Raw genomic sequence first — 18,747 nt, 5'->3', positions numbered from 1 at the left:
ATCAAATCAATCTCGTTATCCCATTGATGGCATCAAACCTGTTTTTTCTTGCCTTCCTCTTTCCAACGCTTGAATCTCTAAATTGCATCTTTCAATGTCCATTTTTAATAAATGAACAAATGAACAGAGCAGTTTTGTACTGTGTCGTAGCACGGTGCCGGGCAACATTATAGTGGACATCGCCGATGTGTACAAACTGATGTTGTGAGCTTGTAGATCTGCTATTTTCTCTGTTGAAACAGATGGAACGTCTCCGCCTATATGCTCAAATAGGGGTTCCGGATTGAAAGTGTCTGTCTGTCTCTATTTATATGTCATCCTCAGAAGAGCAACTCCGTCTGCGTTTTCCATTCTGGCCGGCTCACTTGTGCTTCATTTGTCTGTGGTTTGCATATTAACCAGCCACATCGGATCAGTTGGAAGTTGGAACACACGGTTCCTTTCCACATTTTCTGAAAAGTTCGGACATTAACAGTGTACAAGGTTTCTGCCCAACAAGCGCCATTTTTTTTCCCCCACCCCCTGTTTCTCCACCGTGTCTCGCACCGACCCCGCGTTGATTAACATTTTCGACGTGAGCGCCATGTTGTTCCGACACGCAGAGTGGTGAGTGCTTGAGCTGTAATTAGAATTAAGCATATTGATCATGTGCGGGGGACCAGACGGTGGCGGTATAAATAATTGCTAGCATGAATAAGTGAAAGCGATAGGTGAGCTCCGGGTGATTTATGTGTGGACTCCTGCCGTCCTGCGGCATAAATCACCCGCGCCGACATGTTCTCATTGAGTTATGAAGGCCTTCTGTTGCAGGCTGCTGTAATAACGACCGACTCTTATGTCTTGTGTTTGTCTGCACCGCCACCGTCCATAGGCTAGACCGGAGAAGCCGTAAGCACATGGTCCAAAAAGCTAGCGGTGGCTGAATTGGTTTATGGCGCTCTATATCATATTCATAAGCATCCGTTCTGACGTCATATGGAGGAATTAAACCACCGCATGGTGCTCTGTGTGTGTGTGTGTGTGTGTGTGTGTGTGTGGACACGCTCACATGTTGGTTTACATGTGCTGCTCCAGCAGGTGAGCGGTAGAAAGTGAATTTGAATAGCCCTAAAATGTAACCATGAATTATACAGTATGTACACATGCTGTGCTTGAGGGGAGAGAGAGAGAGAGTCTGTAGGCATAGCCTCTGGCATGTCCACTGATAATATTATGCCATCCCTCGCTTTAGTCAGCCTTGTGTACCGACAAATGTCGGGCGATAATTTGTTCATCACAGAACCATAGCCTTATTTATTCACAAAGGCAACTAGAGATTTGCATTTGATCAACAGAGGATGTCCCCCGGCCAACCAGTCTCTCTGTGATTTCCCAACGGTGTGGGGGAGGGAGTACATGTATACTGTATTTTGGTTCAGGTTCATGCCCACACAAAGTCTAGTGTTTTCTCATTTGAGAGTTCTACCAAACCATCTGCAGCACAGTCTGTGTTTGGTGGACATGTTTGACATGTTGAGTTGCTTTGAGCAGTGAAGTTGTACCATGTCAAACAACATGGATGAAACTTGGGCACTGTCACTGTGGAGGGCTGAGGAGACAGTTTATTCGGGTGTAAAGAGAGTAAGAAACCAAAACACAGATCGAACAACCGCAACTTTCAGCAGTTAACTAAATATCCAGCATAGCGATAGTTCAGCAGCTAGGCGCGGAAGGAGGGAGGTGTACATTGCTATAGCTCACTCTCCCCCAATTCACCCAAAACATACATCTTACACCGGCGATCATATCGTTTATATAAATGAGCCGCAAATCAAGCATGTTTTTATACTGTGGTATACAAGCCTACAGTATACAAGTATAGCATGATAAACATATGTAGGACTGTGGAGGTACAAAGACCCAGGCCCAATCTGTCCAGTTAATGTTGGTACTTGTAGATTATTGTTCTTCATTTTGGCCACTGTGTGAAAAGGTGAATCGGCATCCAAGGACTTTTTTCAGTATTTTTCAAGTTTTGGTCTGTCTGTCCGTCCGTCTGTCCCCCTCTCTCTCTCTCTCTCTCTCTCTCTCTCTCTCTCTCTCTCGGCTGCTTAAGTATGAATTTGTATCATGGCATTGCTGGAGCTTGTCTTATTGGTTGTCAGGCGTCTTGTTAGAGACCCTGTGGTGCGATGCGTGGTGCATCCTTCCTCCATACTCCTCCTAAGTGACACTAAGCCTGTTTGCAGAGTTTTGTTTTTTTGCGGGGCCAGAAACAACCCTTAACATGAGTCTCTTAAGTGGTGTCTGTCTGCATGGCCAGCTTGCGGCAGATCTGTATCCTGGTATTTTAGCCGGTGGCAGAGAGAAGCGCCATCTCATCCAAACTGATCCAGGTTACGAGGGAGTAACAAGTAAACATGTACCGTGACAGAAAACACTGTGTGCTTCAGGGCCACGAGTAGTGCAGTGCGTGTGCATGTGCGTGCGTGCGTGCGTGCGTGTGTGTTGATGTTATCGGTCTTCTATATAAAGCAACCTCTTGCAGACTGACTGACTGACTGACTGACTGACTGACTGACTGACTGACTGACTGACTGACTGACTGATGGATGATGACAGAAACACATGTGGCGCACACACAAAACACACGCACGGGGGGGGGGGGGGGGTGCAGAGAAAAGGTTTCATCAGACACGCTCAGAGAGAAAATATTATAGAACAACGGGAGCTAGGGAAATTGATTTTGATTTGAAAATTGACGGCCAATATTGGAGCCTGGAAACCGTCCCCCGCAATCTGAATCTGTTTACTTTTTTCTTTTTTTCTCCATTCCACAATGTAAATGGCAACACATCAAGATACGTGGGGGCAAAAAGGTTTGAATGAGGATATTGGCACAGGCACGGCAGCATGCACACACGCACGCGCGGCTGTCTGCATGTGCACAGTGTATAGCTGGGAGGGTCACACAATCAGCAAGCCTTTGATAGTGGTATTACTGCATCTCTTTGCAGTGGATATAGCCACAGAATATCTCTCCTTGTCGCTCTACCACTCTCTCTCTCTCTCTCTCTCTCTCTCTCTCTCTCTCTCTCTCTCTCTCTCTCTCTCTCTCTCTCTCCCTTCACTCCTATTCTTCTGCATCATTCAGTCTGTGAAAATATACCACAAAGAGTGCCTATTCCGTGCACTTTACAGTACAACCTCTCAAGGTCAAAACACAATGGATATTAAAGCACACATACTACACATTTCCCGGGAATCTTTGTCCATGGTTGGATGAACAACTTTATGTGTAAGCTTGTGAGGCTTATTGCGACCGAAAGTCGCATTTACTATATAAAAACGTGCAATTCCCGTCAGTGTATGTCACTCAAAATCACCATACATGGGAAAGCCCCCATATATGGTGCCCAGATCTCGTGACATCACTATGACATCGGATGTCATAGTAAATGCGATCTGCTGTCACAATTAAGCCAATATATGGAGATCCCTGATGTCATCAATACTGGCCAGCAACTCCACATCTGACCTCAAACCTGAATATACGGTCCAGTTCCCTAAATTTCTTCCTCAATCTCAAAATGGTCTCTATGGGTTCTGAAAGGTACCTTTGTTAGACACACGCCCAGATTCTCAGCCACACCCACAGGTTTATTTTAATATGTGGAGTGGCTATTCAACCACCAGGTGGCTTCGAGTCTTAATAGCTTCCAGCAATATGCAGTGGTGGAAAAAGTATCACATTTTGTACTTGAGTAAAAGTATCAACACTGCAGCAATATAGAAATACATTGAAATGCATACTGTTAAGTAACAGTCCAGTATTCAACATTTACTTGAGTAAAAGTACAAAAGTATTGGTATCAAAGTGTACTTAAAGTACCAAAAGTATAAAGTACTCATTGTGCAGAATGTCCCATTTCAAGTTTTACAAATGTGTGGATATATGTTCCATATGTTGATCCTTCCCCATCCATCCTTCCTCTTCCTTTTGACTGATACCTGTCCATTCAAACTCTAGACGGGCCCGCCCCAAAGTTATTAGTGCAGCCACGCCCGGTAGCCAGCAGAAACTAGAGTTCTCAACAGGCCCGAATATTATGGCCCGGCCCTCATCAAACCCTGTACACACTTAGATCTCCATAATATGGAGCTTTCTCGACCCTGTCATTTCTCGACCGTTTCGGACGCGGGGCGGCTTGCCAGAACCGGGCCGGTGCCCTGGGCACATTCCTGTGGGTCTGCAATGGAGTTGCACCACTCACTTCACACGGGTGTGATTCTTACAGTACACTGTGGTATTGCTATACTTGTACTCATGTCCAATAATCTGAATACTTCTTCCACCATTTCCTCCTCACATTTAGTGAAGGACACATTGTTTTCTTTGCCAAAATTGTTGGCATGTTCAAAATCAAGACATTTCTCGGTCACAGACCTTATTTTACCAAATGAGTTCAACCCTGCAATCATCTGCTAAAAAAATATTATCATTTAATTAGTTTATGTGCTTCATTTGTGACCAAACTTCTTAATCACAGTCACTCTTAATTAACTGTATACAGTTTTGTTTGTCTTCTAAAAAAAGGCACACAACACATGTGCGTACGCGTGCGCACACACGCACACAGGCACAAGATCCATTGTTGCTAATTTCTCCCAACAGTTACTTTGCAATAATTTAATTGTTGGAAACTATTTCCGCAGCCCAAATAGCTGTTAATAAACCGAGCAGTAACCTGACTTCCAAACACATTTTACATCTTCACAGCACCATCATCAACTTGACAGCTATTTAGAAGCTGGAGTTGCCAAATTACACACCATTAAATTCAACAAATGAATCGTGGCTTTTGGGGGCGGCGTTGAACGGTGTCGGGGGGGCTTTTGTGTTGCGATGTACTGACAAACAGGAACATTTATATGTGTAGGCTACTTTACTTGAGTATTTCCAATTTCAAATACTTTTACTTTCTACTCACTACATCACTGAGACAAATATGGTACTTTTACTCCACCACAATTATTTTAAAACTTTAGGTACTATAGTTACTTAGAAAAGATACATTAGGCCTGGGCTGTGGCTCAGCGGTACAGGCACCTTGGCTGGTGATCCAGTCTGGCAGTGTGCCGCGGGTTCGACTCCCGATCCCGACGGCCTTTACTGCAAGTCACCCCCCCCCCATCTGTCTCCCCATTTCCTGTCAGCCTACTGTGATTCTATCCCTCTACCAAAAAAATAAAAATAAAGGCGAAAGCCACAAAAAATATCGAAAAAAGAAAATACATTACCCACTGCAACCCTATACAGTTCAGCCATTTGAAAATAGCCGATCTGCTTGTTGTTTGGCTATTTTGTAGTATATAGTTATACATATTATAACATACAGTAACATACTGTACTACATTGCAGTATTGATAGTTTTACTTAAGTAAAATAATGTAGTACTTTTTCCTCCGTTGACACACACTGACCGACACATGGGCTAACTACACCCTGCACGTCATTAATGGGAAACAAAATGAAACGTGAAGCTGGTCAGCCACATACAAGACAACAGACAACAGGATAGTTCTACTGTCATTCTTCATGTGCCACTGATAGACAATGAAATGAAAGACAAAAGCACATGCACAAGTGTGTGTATACTGCATGTTGTATACTTTGTATAGAGCGCACATGCGTGGCGTTTCATCCTCTGCTGTGGCCTCTTAAAGCAGATACCCGGAATGTCCCGCGCGGACCCGCTGACACTGACATTATGAAGCAGCAGACATTATTTTTAGACGAGCTGTCATGTTCCTCGAAGTGACGGCTTCTAAAAGCCTCCTCTTCTTCGCGCTCTGAAGTCGACCGTGGTCTTAACAGAGACGACCAGGCCTATTGTTTTACCAGATGAAAGCGGAGGCGATATACCCCCCGGCCGCATCGTGTTTCTGCAGACACCGTAGCTTTATGGACCCCCACTACCCCCACCCCGCCCTGGTCACCGTAGCTCTATGGACCCCCCTGCTCCTTTAATGCCCCCCACTACCCCCACCCCGCCCTGGTCACCGTAGCTTTATGGACCCCCCTGCTCCTTTAATGCCCCCCACTACCCCCACCCCGCCCTGGTCAATACCCCGCCGATCGTGACAATATCCGACGGTTCGGATGTCAGCATGGGTGTTTTTGGCCCATTTAAACCGCACGTGGATGTGAAAGGAAATAGCGCGGTGCCGTATAGGACAGAGGGGGAGGGCAGGGGGGCGGGGGAAGCAGGGCAGATGGAGGTTGGAGTAGCCGCTTCGGAAAATCGCTCCGGAGGAGAAACCAGACCCTCCCAGGCACTTCGTCACATCAATTAGGAATTCTATCCGGGCGATGGGATTATGAGGGCTGTAGGGCAATGGACAGCACACAAACCTGATGTATCTCATTGTGGTTTCTCTGTGTGTGTGTGTGTGTGTGTGTGTGTCTGTGTGTGTGCGCGCGTGCGTGTGTGCGCGCCTATACGAGAGTGGACTCTTTCCAACTATCTATTTCTGCCCCGCTGACCCCTGGGAAAGCTAATTTTATCTTGTTTCTCAGTAGTTTTAATTGCTTCACATTGTTCATTTTCCGCTCACCGAGAACGGAACTGAAAACAGAGGAGGAAATGGGCTTTCTCTCTCTTTACATACCGCCCTCTGTCTCTCTTTTCTCTCTCTTTACATATCCCCCCTCTCTCTCTCTGTCTCTCTCTCTTTTCTCTCTCTTTACATATCCCCCCGTCTGTCTCTCTCTCTTTCTCTCTCTTTACATACGTCTGTCTCCCTCCCTCCCTCCCTCCCTCCCTCCCTCCCTCCCTCCCTCCCTCTCTCTCAAGGTCTAATTAGCCTGCGGACCCCCATTTGAAGAGACATGCCAGGGAGCCTTCCATAAGAGATTTATTTCTTGTTTTACAGCTTTAGCAGTGATTCTCAACCCGTTTAATTTCAAGGACCCCCAGTTTGACATGAATTAGTCTACGGAACCCCCATTGAATGGCATTTCTATCCCCGAGACCCCGATTTATATTGTCAATGTTAATTAAACTAAGAGTGTACAAATTGGAACCAAATGCAATTTGTTGCATTTGTACACTCTCTGAGTTACAGACCCATAAGCGTCCATTTGGTTTCTATACATATCATTTAGCTGCAGGGGACCCCCTGGAACTCCCTAAAGTACCCCTGGGGGTCCCCGGACCCCACTTTGGGAACCACTGGTCTGTGTGACACTGCAGGCTGAGCCGCCACGCAGGCACCTGGGCTGGGGATGACAGCCAGGCTCCAACCTATAGCAGGCACCTGGGCTGGGAGTGACAGCCAGGCTCCAACCTATAGCAGGCACCTGGGCTGGGGGTGACAGCCAGGCTCCAACCTATAGCAGGCACCTGGGCTGGGGGTGACAGCCAGGCTCCAACCTATAGCAGGCACCTGGGCTGGGGGTGACAGCCAGGCTCCAACCTATAGCAGGCTGGGGGTGACAGCCAGGCTCCAACCTATAGCAGGCACCTGGGCTGGGGGTGACAGCCAGGCTCCAACCTATAGCAGGCTGGGGGTGACAGCCAGGCTCCAACCTATAGCAGGCTGGGGGTGACAGCCAGGCTCCAACCTATAGCAGGCTGGGTATGACAGCCAGGCTCCAACCTATAGCAGGCTGGGGGTGACAGCCAGTCTCCAACCTATAGCAGCAGAACATCCTTCTCCTCCTTGGAGATCGTGCGTATGAAAAAACGGCTATATTTTTGCTCTAGGAATATAAGCATGACTTCCACCCAGATGTGTGGCTTTCCAGCTGCAGCGTATATATACGGTGCTGTGTATAAATCAATGGCCCGGTGGGCTGGTGAGTCGGAGCAGTTATATTTACCTACTCCTTTGCTAGCAGCATGCACTGTGTGCGTGCGTGTGTGCGTGTGTGCGTGGGAGGGGGGTTAAAGGAATTCGATACACTCATTGGTGGAAAGCTGAGGCTGTTTCACTCAGATGGAGCTGTGTCTGTGGTCCTCATACAGAGAGACTGATGAAAGAATACCGTGTGTAAAACACACACTCCCAAACACACGCACACACTCCCAAACGCATGCATGCACGCACGCACGCACGCATGCTGGTCTTGAGTACCACTTTTGAGGTACATATACTTAGAAATGTTCGATACTTTCTAACCAAGTGGACCCTTCATAGGTCTGTAACTCAAAGAGTGTACAAATGGAACCAAATGGACCCTTTATATGTACACTCTCAGAGTTAAATTAACATTGATTTTACAATATAAATTGGTGTACTCCACTACGTCTCGGATTCATATGTTGTACTTTTTACTCTACTACTTTTATTTGAAAAAATACATTTTGTACTATTACTCAAGTACACTTTGAAAATTTTACTTGTAACGGATTATTTCTACGTAGTATTGATACTTTTACTTAAGTAAAACATTTGAGTATAGCACGCACGCACGCACACTGCTGGTCCACAGTAATCTGCAGGGGAAAAAAGCATGCAGACTCAAATGTGTGCATGCACGTACATGATACCGACCGATATTAGTCTAGACAAGGCACTGGGCTTGTACCAACACATTTTCTTCTTGTTTCTTTTATAATTTGTGGAATATTGAATAAATAAGGATGAATACTCTAACGAAGCTCTTTGAATATGATTTGGTATTGTGTGTGTGTGTGTGTGTGTGTGTGTGTGTGTGTGTGTGTGCGTGTGCGCGCGCGCGCGTGGTTTTGTGTCCATGCGTGTGTAGTGTGTGTGTGTGTGTGTGTATCTGTCCCTGTAAATCTTTGCACGTGTTTTTTAGCTTTTCCTTGCATGTGCATGTGTGTGTGCATGTGCGTGCGTCCGTGCATGTGTGAGAGACTACTTCATCTGCAGTCTGTGTCTGCTCAGCGCTGGATTAAGGATGATGGCAATGAATTATACATGAAGTCTGGAATGTAATTCTCTTCATTAGATGACAAATCTCTTGTTTGAATACTGCATACTGTGGTGATAATATTGCCTTCATCATTGGCCATAGGACTTATGGCACTGAAGGAGAAATGGTCCTGTCATTGTTGCGATGCACCGCTCTTAATTCATCAATTCTTCCAGCAAATGAAACACTTACAGTGTTAATTGCTGCTACTTTAAAGCTGTATGTTTCTCCCAACAGAAAGGAAGGCAATTGAAAAAATGTCCAAAATGGAGACGGCGGCGCATCAAATCTGGTGCACCTGCTGCTTCAGAATTGCCTCTATGGACTTTGTCCTCTATGGACATTGTCCATAGAGGCTCTATGGACATTGTCCTCTATGGACATTGTCCTCTATGGACATTGTCCATAGACCAGTGGGTTTCAACCTCTTTCATATCAAGGCCCATTATTTATTCTGCATTTCAGCCACGAACCACCATGTGATGAGATTTATCATCTCAGAACCAAAACTTTTAATATTTTGTTGTCGTTTAAAAGTAATTTTACGCTCTCAAGAGTTGAAGATCTATAAGGGTCCATTTAGTTACCAACTCTCCATCATTTAGCTGGGGACCACCTGGAATCCCTTCAACCAAAACACTCCCGAGGCGATCGACAACAACGGGATGTATGATTAATTCTAACGTGACTAGCGATGGGCCGTCTAACAAATAATCTTTGCTTAGAATTGGACAGAATTATTTAGATCAAAAGTTATTCACGTTTTAAGATTTTCGGTCTCATCGGTTAAAATGGGAGGGGATGACGTCCCACCGGAAAATAACATTGAATGTTGCGCAACAGACGCTCCCAGCCTGTGGAGCGATGTGATCGTTTTTTAGAATAATACCCTCTCGTGTAATATCGCTTAAATAACATACGCTGCCATAAAGATTGGTTAATATAACGTTTTATCAATTGAAAAAGGTCCCAGAAAAGCATTGAATCACAATAAAAAAGGAACACGCTGAATGTGTGCTGCTCCTCTGCTTTATTACTTCCCCGCAGTGAAGGTTGTAATAGTGTGTGTGACGTGCGTGTTTTTGTGTGCGTGTTTTTCATACTACTCCTATATGTGTTGGTTCCCGTATAGCGTAGGCCATGAGAAATGAGGCCTAGCTGGTGTTGGTGGCCGAGAGGCTCAGTCAGTGCACGGCTCCACTATATCACTCCGTATAGCGGGGGGAGACATCTCCAGGGCTCCCTGCTGCCGTGATGGAGTGTTCCTGGGAATAGACTGGTAGACAGAGCCCGGTGATGGAGAGGCCCACGGAGGATGAAGGGGGGCTGCGAGGAGAGATGAGATTGAGGTGGAGGGAGGTGGAGGTGAGGAGGACGGCAACACACGGACGAAAAGATGGAGAGGGAGAGGCGAGCGGACGAGATTTCCGCGGTGAAGGACACACCTGCGGCCCGACTCGGACGGTTCCAGACACATGTTCTTCATGGCCCTGACTCGCCGTGACTAGCTATATTCTCGAGTGCGAGCGTCCGATGTGGTTTACGTTGCAGCTATACAGACAGTCCTGTCGCTGTATACTCTAACCTTATTATTAAGCCATTGAGACCTGAGAACAGATTCTACAAATGTCTTCAAAATCATGACAGTTTTCAGGAAAACCTATATTTCTATATCAGTGGTGCTCAAACTATTTAATGTCAAGGAACCCTATGCTCCAGGGAACCCCAGCTACAAAGATTTGAGTTAAAAACTTTTTCACGATTAAAAAAAAAAAAAAAAAAAAAAAAATAGCACAAGCTTGTAGATCTGCTAAAGTTAAAAAATAATGGTTAAAGTGGTTAAAAGCTATAAAGGTGACACAGATGCGTCCTCAGGTCTAAATGGGTTAACTCCTTCCAGTCCCCGATGTTTGCTGAAATAATATGACCGATGTGGATCCTTGCCAGGTTCACTTCACCTCCTCAGGGCCCAGTTTCTGTTCTGAGTAATGCCTCGGCTTGTGGAAATGGAGGAAGTCACTGTGTAGTTGTGCTGACAGGCAGCAGGAAGCTGCAAAATGATGACTGAACCAAACCAGAGACAAAGGATGCAATGCATGGCGACTTGACATGCACACACACACACACACACACACACACACACACACACACACACACACACACACACACACACACACACACACACACACACACACACACACAATGAGGCTATGAATAGACTATTTTGTGCCTGGTAAAATTTTAAGATTTGTATGCTGTATGTAAAAAAATATATCTCTGCTGTTGGGAAGAAACCAGCTAACTCCAAAATGTTAATTTGTCAGGAAATTGAAAGTTGAAAACAAAGCAATATGTATACTGCCTCATCAAAGTTGGTGTTGTGACAGCCTTGTCAATTGCATGAGAGAGGGAGAGGTGGTGGAGTTAGTTGCTTTATAGCAGACAGTTTGAGGGTCCAATGGGGTTAAGAGGTTTTGTCCAAAGCATGTTTTCTTTTACTTTTTTCTATCGGTTCAATATTTTCTTTATTTAGGTGGTTTGCTCCAGACAGCAATGCTAATTCACCCTTTTTTGTCCAACTTCTGATTGGTCCCTGACTGACTAATCAGCAGGCTCTTTCTGATTTGTTCCACCCTGGTTCCACGTTGTTCATGTTGAATTTGCTATAACATCCTTTTTGGAAAAAACTAAAAAGAGAATATCAATACGAAGGAATTGAAAAACACGTTATTTCAATGGTAGCGAGAAGAGGGGCACAACCAGGGGCGAGACTTGACAAAGGGTGAATTGAACAGATTCCTCCAAGTTTCTTTGTGTGTTTAATTTAGTTGCAAACTAATGAGGACACAAGTATCTTTTATTTGATGGGTATGCAGGCATTATGATATTGAGCCGCGCACACACACACATACGCGCACGCACACACACACACGCACACCCCCCCCAGACCTTACCCACTCTGTGGCCCCCATCCAATATGCTCTCATCCTCGATAATGAAATAAGTCTGCAGGGGAAAGTACCGCAGAGATCTCTGATCTGCTCTAAGTGAAAACCTATACTCAAGTTAATGTGAACACCCTCTTGGGGGGGAAAAGGACTTGTAATTGATTAACTGTGTTACCCGGCTAAGACTTGAACTCTCCTGTATGATATCAGCTCAACATGAGCACCTTGCCGAGTGCTCGGGAGATGCACGCAGGTAATGATGAGCATTTCTATAAACTACGGCTTCTTTATGGACTGTACCGCAGGCGTTTCTGAACATCTACCCGTTTCCCTTTAGCCATTTTCGACCTGAGACCAGATTCTACAAAATGTCTTCTAAATCATGACACTTTTCTGAAAAACCTATTTGTAGATCTCAAACTATTTCATGTGTCAAGAGCCCCTAGAATTATATGTATTTTGCCGTCGACCCCCATCTGAAAAAAAGGGACCCCCAGAAGCAAAGATTTGAGTTAAAAACGTTTGCTCTGAAAGAATATATTCAAAGATTGCGCAATTTTTTTTACGATTTTCAAGCTCGTAGCACGGCAGTCAGTGTCACGCTATGAGCTTTTATACTATTTTTCAATAGCTAAAGTATAACATAATGCTTACAACATCAAAATGAGTCACCGTCCTGAATGGGTTAGAGGCAGTGTTGACTTGAGTCAGTGGAATTGTTTGCAGCTGGAGCCTGTGTGGGGCTCTATGCACACAGAATAACTCTTCCTACTTCGAGTTTTCACATGAAGTGCCATGTTTTACTTTTTGTGATAGTCAGTGTGCCATATATATAACACAATCTACACAACACATAGCAACCTTGGAAATATTGTTTTGGACATCAGGATGCAATGTTAATGGCCTATCTATCTCCCAGACTCCCTCCCCATGCAGTCACTTACTGTAGGAGTTTGAATGAATGTACAATTATGTTCAGGATGTAATTTGTAGATTTGAGTGGAGTAAATGTAACGGACAACTTTGTGGGAATATGCATGTAATTGTAAAAGATCAAACGTGTCTGTCTCACACTTATGCCAGTGTGCCAGTGATCACCCTCCCCTGTGCCAATGTTGCCACCTGTGCCTAAGGTTGTAAGGTGGCCTCCCCCTGCTGTAGCGTACTGTACCATACTGTACTGAGATTATATATATATATATATATATATATATATATATATATATATATAATATATAGGGCCTTAGTCCTACTCCTCCCAGCCAACACTCCCCTGGTTGTGTCTATTTCAAACAATGTGTTTTTTTGCATGGGGAATTGCCTGTCACAATTTGACCCCCCAGTATTAGGATGTATGAGGATGTTGATATTCATTCATCAGCCAACACTCCCCACTGACAGGTAGTACAACGAGACTAAAGCGTGCACAGCTGTTGTTAATTATGACCTTGTACAGGCTGATCTAGCGCTGGTTACTGATGTTACACCTTTTGACATGTGGAGTCGTTGTGTGGGTGAAAAGAGCATAGACAGTGGACAAAGCGGGGTGTGTTGGCTTAGTTGAGAGTTGAGACAAAGTGTGTGACTGTCGCTGGCACTGGTGTAGGGGGGGGCAGTAAGAGCGCGAGACGCGGCACATGACGGACCCATACATAGTACTATGCACACGGCGGAGCTGCTGCTCATGCTGCTCTCCCCACATGCTATATACATCTCCTTCCAACGGAGAATTACGTGCATGGCGACGGCATACTGTAGATGGCGACAGAATGATGTGCTTGTATAGTGCGTGCGCGCGTGCGGGTTCTGCGCGCACACGCGGCTGGTGGGCTCCGTTGGGAGCCGGATGAGAGCAATGTGGAACAACCCAGAAAAGGGTTCAACTCGTGTATTTCTGGAGGTTCGGAGTGCGGATCGGGGGGCATGTGTGTGTGTGCGTTGGAGGAGGCAGTCTTGCCAACAAAAAAAAAAGGGTGAAAACCTCCGCATAAGAACCCAGATGAATACAGCAAACATGCTTGTCTCTCATGGTGACTGCCGTTTCTCTGAAGGCACGCTCTTGTTCATTAGCAGATACAGTGCATGTTACAATCAGTGCCTCTGATTCTATTGAAATACTGCGGGCCTGTCTCGTTTTGGAGAGGGGGGGTTGTTTTTACACAGTGTTCTGTGAACATTGCGTAATCAAAGCATGCACCCAGTGTTTCATCCAATTTGGATGGATGCAAAGCTTTAAATTCCTTCTGTTCGTGCTTTCCCGTCAGTGTTGACTTAGACACTGAGAAGATTAATAAGAATTGTCTTCCTTTGAAGACGCTCATGCAAGCATTCTCATTGCGCTGAAACAAGCCACAGTTCATGCTCTTTGATCCTCTGCCTCAGTTTTTTAAAATGCATATTACAGTGGATGGGAGGAATTTGGCCTGCACATTCCAGGAACCATTCACTGTATCCAGTTGTAAATGGAACTCCAACTGAGCTACTCAGGTCCCACGGTTGGTTATGTGTCAATGCAAATGTCAAATGCCCTAGAGCCTAACAACGCTCTATGCCAAAAACTCTCCTGGAGCTTTTGAAGAGAGAGGGGTTTTTTGTGCATGTTCTTCAAAGATGAACACAATCAAAAGGATGTTTTTTTCATCTGAAAATGGAAGACGGCTTTCTTTCTTTTTTCTTTTTCTTTTTTTATCCCACGATTTTTCACCCTGTGTCAATTGTGATCCTGGGCTCTACACACCCTCCGCCAACCTAGTCCCCATATATGGGGGACATGGGGAGAGCAACGGACTTGAACTCCTTCATGCCTGAGTGACCAAGTTGCTCCTTTACACCTGACAGGGGGAGTTTCCCTGGTTGGACGTAACGTGTGGAAGGAACACGTTATTCCAACCAGTTCCTTTCCCCTCCATCAGGCGCCCCGGCTGGCCAGGGGGAGGCAGTTTAGAGACTAGGAACCCGCCAACCCCGCCTCAGGTATGGGCACTGATATTCTCTCCTAAATTAAGTGCATACATATCTTAGCCAGGTCCTAGACTACGTAGTCTGTTGGACCTTGGTGACTGTTGTTCAACAACTGCACACAGAGGTAGTCATTGCAGTTATTTCCATTTCAACAATGGGCCAAAAATGTCTTTCTACTCGCTGAGGAAGTAACATTAATGACTCATCTATGACTCATGGGCCTCCATTGTGCTGGTTATTAAAGAGTGCTGCCTGCCGCCCCAGGATACAGGCCTGCAAGGAGAGACGAGATTGAGGTGGAGGAGGCGGAGGTGAGAATGGCAGCAACGGATGAAAAGATGGTGCTGAAAACCAGAGGGTGTCCTTGTGCGTCCGTCTCCCCAGACGGTTCCTGGTACAGTATGTGCCTGACCCTGATTGACTTTGATTCCCACCCACCCACCTTCTGAAGTATGAGGATCCAGTCTAGACTGCATGAACCTTTCGATTCACGTTGCAATGGAAGGCAAGGACGATTATTGAAACAATACTGTGAAGCTGGAATCCCGCATCAGAAAAGAAAGAAAACATTTGTGCGTTTAATTTAATAATGTAATTTCAGCCTGCACTTTAACTGAGGGGACTGCAAAGTCCCTCCGCCGGCGCTGCATGCAGCCACAGACATGATTAGGTTGTGTTGTCATGCTGCAATGTTATGACAGCGGCAGATGAACTTTTGCACACCAATTCCCCGGCTGGTTTTTAAGTCTGGCCACGGAGCGTGCCCTTTGTTTTATGGGCTTGTAGATTGCTAGGAAACACATCAATCTCCTGCGGGTGCGACACCGCGTGTCTTTCCCCGCTACGCCGCGTGACCCCATTGCCCTTTCCCCCAGCCTCCACTGGGCTGCTCATCTCTGGTTCCTGGACCTCCGCTGCCCTGGTTATTAAAGCAAGCACCAGATATCCCTCTCGCTCTCTCTCTCTTCTGCTCAGTACCCTGAAATAGAGGCGAAGCCTGCTGTTGTTCTATTTACGATAAGCTATCTACATGTAGGCCTGACCTCGATTAGTCGACTAATCGATCGAGAGTCTTAGTCGACTACCAACCTCTTAATCGATTAGTCGATGTTTTTTTAGTTTTTTGTGTGGCATGATTTGACTTAGAGATTAAGACTAATCTGAGTTTGTAGATCTGCTTTTTTCAGCAAATCAAAATGACTTGTTTTTTACTTAAACTGGATGTCTAGTCCCTTCCACTAGTCCGTTCCTAACTAGTTTTCTAGTTTTTATTTGTTGACAAAATTGTCAATATATTTAGTCTTAGTTTTAGTCATCATTAGTCATTTAGTTTCCATTAAGTTTTCATCTAAGGCCTCACTCACACCTAAGACACACGCAAGACACACTTGTGTCCTGTGTCTTCTGTGTGTCATGGCCTCCTCAATACATTTCCAATGGGAGTCACATGGTTTCACAACGTCTGCGGTTCTCAGCGCATTTGTTTTTGCAGCGCTGGTGTCGGGGGTTCGTTCACGTTGTCAATAACAGACAGATCTACAAGCTCTCAACGCGTTGCAAACGGCGCTGCAGAGACAGGTGCGTCTGCGGGTTCTCAACGCATCGCGTCAGCGGCACGTTGAGAGCTTGTGGATCTGTCTTTTTTTCGACTCGCGACCCGCTGTAAACTGTAATCACATTGCACAAATATATCGTTTATCGACGATTTTGGGCCAGACGATGGGTGATAGGAACATTTTGCTATATCGCCCAACCTTATTACCAAGATGTCAAACTCCTCACTGTTGCCATCTGGGGGCACCACCTTGGCCCTTGTTTCTTTGTACATGGTCTCTATTGCCCGGAGTAAGTTGGGAGGGACACCGTAGGCCTTAATTAAGGATCTTGCCTCTGTGGATCGAGTCAAATGCCTTTTTGAAGTCGATAAAGCACAACACAGCGGTTTGATTGTTCTTTTTAACCTCCTCAATGATTCTCCTTAGGGCCAAGATCTGGGCCTCTGGGCTAAGATCTTGGTATCGTTCTCCCGTCTCAAAAGCCGTTTTGGTTCTCCCTCTGGTGAGGGTCGATGGCATGAACCCTATCAGGTTCAGGATCATACGGTTCTAGACCTTTGCGGTGATGAATGTCAGGCCGATGCCTTGGTAGTTCCAGAGGTTCGAGAGGTCCCCAGCCTTAGGCACCGGGATGATGTTGGAGTAAACTGGCGAAGTCATTGAATTTGTTGTCATACTGTATGAAAGCTTCAATCATCATATCATAGCTTCAAAATGACCTCCAGCACGCCTCCCCTTTCCCGTGGTGAGAAGTTTGTGTGTGAATGTTTGTGTGAATGGTTGAATTGTAAAGCGCGTTGGATAAAAGCGCTATGTAAATGCACCACTTGCTTGTGTGTATATGAGATGAGAGATGAGATTCAATTTATTGTAAATGTATAGTACAGCGAAAAGTATTTTCGCATCTCACCAATAGTGCAAACATGTCAGTAAGGAAGATATATATCGCCCTTCCACAGTGAGACTTTGCGGGCCCATTTGAAGGAACACGCTTTTCCTCAGTTTAACACTGCCAGCCCGTATATTAATCGCTGGTGCCTCCCCTCCTGGCTTCCCTCTGGAGATCACGGCCGGTTGTGCTTCATATTGATGCCCGGCCAAGCCAGAGGTACCACAGAGGATTAAAATCCCTAGTCTCCAAGGCGGTGGACAGACAGGCCTTCGTTTTTCATGAACTAAACTAGGCAAATGTGCTTCAGTAGAATCCAGCCCTTTGTGCCAAGGAGGAAAGTTGTCCACGAACTGTGCTATAGGGTGTTTTTGAGGAGCGCTTGTGCGTTTCTTGTTTTCTTTTTTTGGTCACTGTAGGGTTTAGGCCTATAGTTACACATATACAGTATATACACTGTAGGGTTTAGGCCTATAGTTACACATATACAGTATATACACTGTAGGGTTTAGGCCTATAGTTACACATATACAGTATATACACTGTAGGGTTTAGGCCTATAGTTACACATATACAGTATATACACTGTAGGGTTTAGGCCTATAGTTACACATATACAGTATATACACTGTAGGGTTTAGGCCTATAGTTACACATATACAGTATATACACTGTAGGGTTTAGGCCTATAGTTACACATATACAGTATATACACTGTAGGGTTTAGGCCTATAGTTACACATATACAGTATATACACTGTAGGGTTTAGGCCTATAGTTACACATATACAGTATATACACTGTAGGGTTTAGGCCTATAGTTACACATATACAGTATATACACTGTAGGGTTTAGGCCTATAGTTACACATATACAGTATATACACTGTAGGGTTTAGGCCTATAGTTACACATATACAGTATATACACTGTAGGGTTTAGGCCTATAGTTACATTATACAGTATATACACTGTAGGGTTTAGGCCTATAGTTACATTATACAGTATATACACTGTAGGGTTTAGGCCTATAGTTACACATATACAGTATATACACTGTAGGGTTTAGGCCTATAGTTACACATATACAGTATATACACTGTAGGGTTTAGGCCTATAGTTACACATATACAGTATATACACTGTAGGGTTTAGACCTATAGTTACACATATACAGTATATACACTGTAGGGTTTAGGCCTATAGTTACACATATACAGTATATACACTGTAGGGTTTAGGCCTATAGTTACACATATACGTGACATTTGTCCTCTGCATTCAGTGGTGGAAAAAGTACTCAATTGTTTTACTTAAGTAAAAGTATAAATACTGCAATGTAGCTGTACTCCAAGTACAAGTAGTAGTCCCGTATTAAAAATGTAGGCTACTTGAGTAAAAGTACAAAAGTATCAGCATCAAAATGTATTTAAAGTACTAAACGTATAACTCATATTGCAGAATGTGCCA

The sequence above is a fragment of the Protomyctophum bolini genome (assembly GCF_963924005.1).
Source record: "Protomyctophum bolini genome assembly, chromosome: 10".
Taxonomy (NCBI): Eukaryota; Metazoa; Chordata; class Actinopteri; order Myctophiformes; family Myctophidae; genus Protomyctophum; species Protomyctophum bolini.
Note: the sequence above shows the minus strand (reverse complement) of the source record.